General features: G+C 43.5%; 1 long non-coding RNA gene across 1 annotated transcript in view; it reads right to left on the bottom strand.

Moving 5' to 3' along the window:
• Window positions 1-3968: 3968 nt before the first annotated feature.
• LOC308572487 overlaps window positions 3969-6857 on the bottom strand; it is a 10372-nt gene continuing 7483 nt past the window's right edge. The window contains exon 2 of the long non-coding RNA XR_014001773.1: window positions 3969-6378. This is a non-coding gene — a long non-coding RNA (uncharacterized lncRNA). The remainder of the gene's footprint in view (window positions 6379-6857) is intronic.

Here is a 6857-nt window from a genome sequence, read left to right as displayed (position 1 = left end):
TAGAGCTGTAGAGTGGGAAGAGACCACCAGAGTCATCTAGTCCAGCCCCCAGCAATGCAGGAGTCTTTTTGCCCAATGTGGGGCTCGAACCCACAAGATTAAGAGTCTCATGCTGTACTGATGGAGCTATCAACCCCAATGCAGGATTTACTTTTGGGCAAACATGCACTTGAGTCAGGTCAGAAGTCTATCTAGCTGTGGACAAATCAAGCAAGGCAAGATAGCAGTAGTATAGCTTAGATGGAGGGGGGGAAATTAATTGTACCGAATCCTTGCCCCTACTGAATATAGTAGCTCATGAAACACAGAAGCTTGTGCATCTGGTAAAATAAGGTCATTAAGTGGGGGTTTTAAAGTGAACCACATTGCAAGTCAAAATAGTTTTAAATTAAAGGTTGTAAACAAATGTGCTGTATATAAACATTTTTTCTGTATAGTCAAACCTAAACACAAGTCTTCCAATTAATGTGAATGCAGGGGAAAGGGGCTTCAGGAGGGGATCACTGGTGTATTAGGGGAGTTATATGTCCATAGACACATAGAATTGTAGAGTTGGAAGGGACCATCTGTTGTGTTGTGGGGCTTATGCCAAATCCTATAGTCTCTCAGCTGGCAGATCTTAAATAGGCCTGAATATAAAACCATGTAGTGCTGCTGCACCTTAAACTTTGAAGAAATGTGTTTATTGCTGTCGGCCACATTGTTCCACAGTAAATGCTACCCACACACAAAATAAGCAAAGTGCTTTCACTACAGTTGGGATGATTATTTATACTGAAAAGAGGGAAACACACATTGCCGGTAATCCTCACAAAACAACTCTTCCATTTCTTAGCAGACAGCTGCAGCAAAACATGATCTATTTCCCAGTGAGAGCAAAAAAATCTGCAGACTGCCAAGTGTTTTCCTTTTCTCGAAAAAGGAGGAAATAGCACTTGGCAAAAACATACCACATACCTGTTGCTAAGAAATCTAGTTTCGTCCTGAAAATGATGCTTAATTTAGAATGCTTTCAGTGCCATGCATCAACTATCATTTCCAAGTCTATCAATTCTTGGGGTATATATCCTGGAAAATATATGTGGTTCTTCAAACCAATGTTCACTCAAAGATTTAGTTAAAATTAACAAACCTTCATTGCATTTAAATTCCTATGCTAGTCTCATTAAGGCTTGTTTCCATATGTTTTGGCAACAGAGTAGTTGCTGTCCAAAATCCCTTCCTCTTAACTCAGAGAAGTGTAGTACTGGCAGGGGCGCTGACTTATAAAAAATATTGGGGGAGCCCGCGAAAGCTCATGAATAATAAATAAGCTAATGAATATGCAGATAAAGTGGCGCCGCCTCCTCGTGAGCGAATAGGGGAGAGCGTGCTGCGCCTATTAATCAGCTCCGAAGGAAATTGGGTGGAGCTTTTGCTCGGGAGGGAGGGCAGGAGGCATGCAGCCCAACCCTGTGCATTTTGGGCTGGGGGAGGGGCGGCGGTGGCGCTCTGCTGGAGGGGCGCCCGAGATTATTGGGGGGGCTCCGCCCCCCCAAACGAATTTTTGAGGGGGCTCGGGCCCCCTCAGGCCCCATGGAGTCGGCGCCTATGAGTACTGGTGTACTAAAAAAAGATCCATGTGTGTTTCAAAGGCTATGTGTATGCACAATCTGTATAACAAGGCATGCACAGGACTCTTGTTAGTTGCAATAACAAAAAGTGAATCTGTGGCATAGCTGTCAACTTACAGATTTGAAAATAAGGGACCAGCAGCCTTGAAAATAAGGGATCAGCAGCCAAAATAAGGGACCTGCAGCCTCACCTGTTCCAGGCACTCCAGTCTTCCTGTCCTCCTGCAGTCTGGTCAAACTCATGCTGGTAGCTTCGAGAACACTGTCCAACCAACTTTGTAACCAGAGGTTCAACTGAATAGAATCTGAATCACATGCACCACAAGGCCTATGCAGCCTCAACTTAAGATGGCTCCCCGGCCTGGCTTTGCAATAGCACGTGCAACAAAATGGTGTCCAGCATTCAAAAACCTCGTCAGCTTGCATTAACTAGCCACACACACACAGCCTCCCCCCCTCGCCACGAGGTCGTCAGTCACCCACCATTTTAGTCAACCAGCTCCTTTCTTTTCCCTCATAAGTCAATCAAAGGAGCCTCCAAAACAAATTCAAAAGCCCCCCCCCACGAGATCTCCTTTCCTTTTCCCCCACCATGTGCCCCCGCTCCAGACAGACCTTTCCGCCGGCAAGGGTGAGTGGGCCATCGATGACGTATCCATCCGATTCCAATCCGAGCACTCAGCACAGGTATGTTCAACGTCTGAGCCCCTCTGAGCTAAAGGCAGAAAGCCCAGCCAGCAGCCAAATGAAGCCTCAAGGGAAACCACCGTCACCTCTCTGCTGGGAAGCGCTGAGCAAAGGCAAGTCCCCAGGCAATGCAGATGATTTGATCATAGAATCATATAACTGTAGAGTCAGCACAAGGCATGCAAGCTCCACCCCCCAGTCATTCTTAGCCTTCTTATTGGGTGAGCAACACAGCCAAGCAACACAGTTGGAGCCTCCCTCCTCCCTGGCTGGCAGGGAGGGAGGGAGAGGAGCTGCTTCCTTAGAAATTTAAGGGACATCATTTAAGGGACATCCATCAATAAGGGACAGCAGCGGGACATGGCGCTGAAATAAGGGAGTGTCCCTTCAAATAAGGGACACTTGACAGCTATGATCTGTAGCAGGAAACAATAGGAAGCTCAGTCCCCTTATTGCTCACACAGAGGAAGTCTGGCCTTCAAGTTTTTATAAGGGTGAGGTCTTGCCACATTACTTTGGCTATACATCCATCTTGTAGTTCTCCTATCAGAGTAGGGCTCGGTGATGAAAGACAAGTTGAAACACTTCCTGGCATCCACAAGGCTCTCAGATCCTGCCGCAGGGTCAATCCTCCTAATGCTGGGTCTGTTTTCAACAGATCTCATCTATTCTCCTGATCCTGGGGTGTTACCATTAACAACCAGCGCTGGATTTATGCGCAAGCTATGTAAAATACAGTTTCAAGTCTTGGGTTGTGAGGGGCATCTAAATAAGCAAGCAAACAAAAAATACTGTTATATTGTTTCTGAGAGTAACACCAGACTGGTATGGGTGCAGGATGGTTCACTCAGCTGCCTGTTTTACTGGAAGAAAGCTGTATGAGAGCACTTTGTTTCCTGTTCCAATGAAATAATTCACAGAACTAGACTTGGAAGGGTTTGGCAATTGCTCCAATCTCCTTAGCAACTTCCTGTATCTCATTCTCACACTTTGAGAGCTGTGACAGTAGGCCACATAGAGAACAAAGCTTTTATAGTCCTGATAAAACATCAAAGGAAATAAATGTGATTTTAATTCCTGAAATTCCTTCTTAATTTCCACCGAGCACCAGTAGATACAGAACTGTCTTTATCACAAGAAGAACTTTAAATATTGAATAAATGAGCACAGTTAAGGTCTTGACAGAGTTATTCAAGCGCCAAGCTGTAATCTTAAATGCCAGAAAGATGTACCCTCAGTTTTAAATTGTTGCTTCACTTGCCATTATTGAGGACATATCTGAAAAGAACATTTGGTATCTGTAGCAATTAGCATGCTTAAAAATTCACAGAGAAATGCCAGTCAGATACTTAATTTTAAGAATTGCATGCAGCTTTCACGTAGTTTATTACACCAGTCTCTGCTGACAAAAAAAGCAATGTGGAATAAGCTTTGGATAATTCTCAACACATTAACTTCAATTATTTTTCCGATTAACCACAGAAATTGTAGAGCTATGAGAAGATGCACAATGAAGTTGTTGTTTTGCTACGATCCCATTTGAGAGTTGGAACTTCAAAACAACAGCCTTGCTGTGTGTGACAAGGTTTTCAGGTATGGAAACACAGCCGAGGAGTTTTATTTGAAAGGCAATGCAAGGATATTAGGATAAACAACCAGACATCAATGGAAGTTTAAAAGCTTTATTTCTTAACCAAATGCTACACATCTAGGGTGTCCTCTCCCTTATGGAGAATTACCCTGGAAATTAGATAGGAGGAGTTATCCTGCCTAAACAGGCTAATCCTAATCCCTGCCCTGGCACTGAGAGAGAACTGCTTTTATGTAGACATGGGATGGAGAACAAAATCCAATCCCCCGGGGATCCAGAATGCCATGAGCATTTTGTGTATAATGCGGATCAGTGGAGGGTTGGTGGAGCAATTACAGCCAGTCTAGACTCTAGAGAATGGCACTGGCTGGCAGCTTCTGGCAGCGTTGCCACTGAAGAATTCAGCAGGAAGGAGGATGGAGATGAAACTATAATTAGTTGACTCTGCCTGTCATTGGCTCTGGCTCCACCTACTGTTGGGCTCCCTTCCTTTTGCCCTAGCAGTCTCAATGGGCACCAGCCTCTGAGTGCAGAGACAACCTAAGTGGAAAACAAATCACCTTTCCATTCCGCCTGATGAAGGGTTCCATGTGCAGTAATTAAAAATAAATAAATATCTATTTTGCCCATCTGTTTTAGTAAATTTTATTTGTAGTTTTTTATTTGCAGTTAACCCCTTCCCCCATTATACAGACACACACTGGTTGCCGTTTTAGAGCAACTGCAGAGAAATCTCATTGTCATAGCTCTCCACAATCAATAGTCACATCTGCAGCCTTGGTTAGACTTTGTTTGAAGCTGCACAGCAATGTGTCAATTATGTCAAGGAACAACATGATCTCACCAGCAAAATATGAAGAAGCACAGGGAGGTGGATTCTTCAGGGTTTAGATAATTGGATATAGAATGGCCAAAAGTCAGTACTTTTGGAAGCACTAATGAAATAGAAAGCTGAACAACAAAATTAGTAATTGATTTCATCGGCTAACATGGGTCAATTAGGTCTAGTACCCACGGAAAACATTTTATGCACTTACTGCCTGTGGCATAAAGTCCATACCTTGCATAGATTAAAATGTGTGAACAAATTTTAAAATTACGCCTGGCAATGCATAAGAACCATGCAATGAGTTTTGTACATTAAAGAAGATTGAGACTTGTGTATCTTAAACAGCTGTCCCTCCTTTTGCTCACACTGCTTGAGAAACCACATTTGAAAACGGGAGAAGTTAAAAAGCAGTTTGTTATATGGCAAGAGGGTCTTCAGTCCAAAAGGAAATAAGAATTATCCCAGGCATGCAGAAACTCTTGGGTTTATATAAAAACTTATTAGGGGTCCAAGTTGTTTTGGGTTTTTTATATCAATTGAATAGCTTTATCTTGTCCATAGTGCTCTACTTTTTGGCATTCCTCTTATTACTGCTGCTTCCCCTCCATCACTTAATAATAATTTTTAAAATTATTATTATTTATACCCCGCCCATCTGGCTGGGTTTCCCCAGCCACTCTGAGCAGCTCCCAACAGAATTAAAAGCACAATAAAACATTAAAAACTTCCCTAAATTTCTTTTACTACATTCCTTTACTGAGTCTTTTTCTCTCTTTTTGTAGGATAATTAGTATTCTTTAGCCTGCAGATAAGTTGCAGTAAAAAAACAAGCCAAGAATAACATATATTATTTTGCTGGTTCTTTCAGAGATAACTAGGCCAGATCAATCAGTTCCAACATAGCAGCACACTTAATGTGACCAAGTAATAAAACCCAGGATGGAGCTATGCAGATAGGAATAAGCTACTGTAAATTCTTACAGTCCATCCAGGGACAAGGAACCACTCACCTGGGCGTACCCCTTTACTTTCCCTAGTCTTAAGTGAACAGCTGCAATTCCTTCTTGCTGTGTCACATTCCAGTGGGTGTCCTCAGGGCCCTCACAGGATTTATAAGCAACTTGGCAAAATATTCACCAAGGAGAGCAAAGCTGAAGGTGCAGCACAGTCCAAACAAACCAGGGTCAAGCGGAGGGGATAATTTCAGGTCCAAAACATGATCCAGAGGCAAAGTCAAGCAACGGTCAAAGGTCAATATCACAGGGAGTTCAGGCAAGATACAACACAGCAAAGCATGCAAATTACACCAAGGAGCCCAAAACCTATGTTGTTTCCAGAGAACAGAAGGCCCGAGAGGGAGACCTTGTAAACTCCATTCTTGTAGACCACACCCTAACCACAGCTGCTGGTAGTGAAGATGTTTCAGGAATTGCTTGCTTACAAGCCACGCAATGACTCTTGAGTCTGTCAACGCATACTATGCTGTTGTTCTTCAGCCAAGACCCGGACCTTTTGGTGCCAGTATTCCTGAGGACTGGAAGCCGGGCCCACCTTCTCCCGTGAGGAAAAATGTTCCTCAGCAGGTGTCTCCTCCTGATGGCCTCTCAAGATCCTCAGCACTAGTTCCAGCTCCTCAAGGTCCTTGACATGTTAGGTGTCTGTGAGGGAAAGTAAGGGAGAGGAGAAAGGGAGGGGAACAGAAGCAACCGTCAGACTGAAGGAAAGGACAAAAGGAGAAGACTCAGTCTAGGGCTGCTTCAAAGCCTTTGGGTCCCCCTGCTCCACGCACACACACTCTGTCCTCCTTCCTCCACTTAAGTCTCCTGCTGAGCCAGGAAGCCCCCACCCTGCCTTTCTCTGAATGGAAAGAGGCTGAGGGAGCCTTGAAGGAAATTAGCAAGGGAGATTGAATATTATTATTCAACAGGAACAGAAAGGAAGGCGGGCTGCAGCACCTTTCTGTATGTTCGCTTAAGGAAGGTATATTTCCAGGGGGCTGCAGAGCAATTAAAAAAAAAATATTTTATTTTTATTTACAACATAGTCAACAACAACCCATACATACAAACAAACCCACCACCATTGACAATTTAATTATCAAAATAAAACTCCTATCCCCTTACACAAAGAAAACATA

The sequence above is a fragment of the Podarcis bocagei genome (assembly GCF_964188305.1).
Source record: "Podarcis bocagei genome assembly, chromosome: 1".
NCBI lineage: Eukaryota > Metazoa > Chordata > Lepidosauria > Squamata > Lacertidae > Podarcis > Podarcis bocagei.
This window is presented reverse-complemented; position numbering and strand designations above follow the sequence as displayed.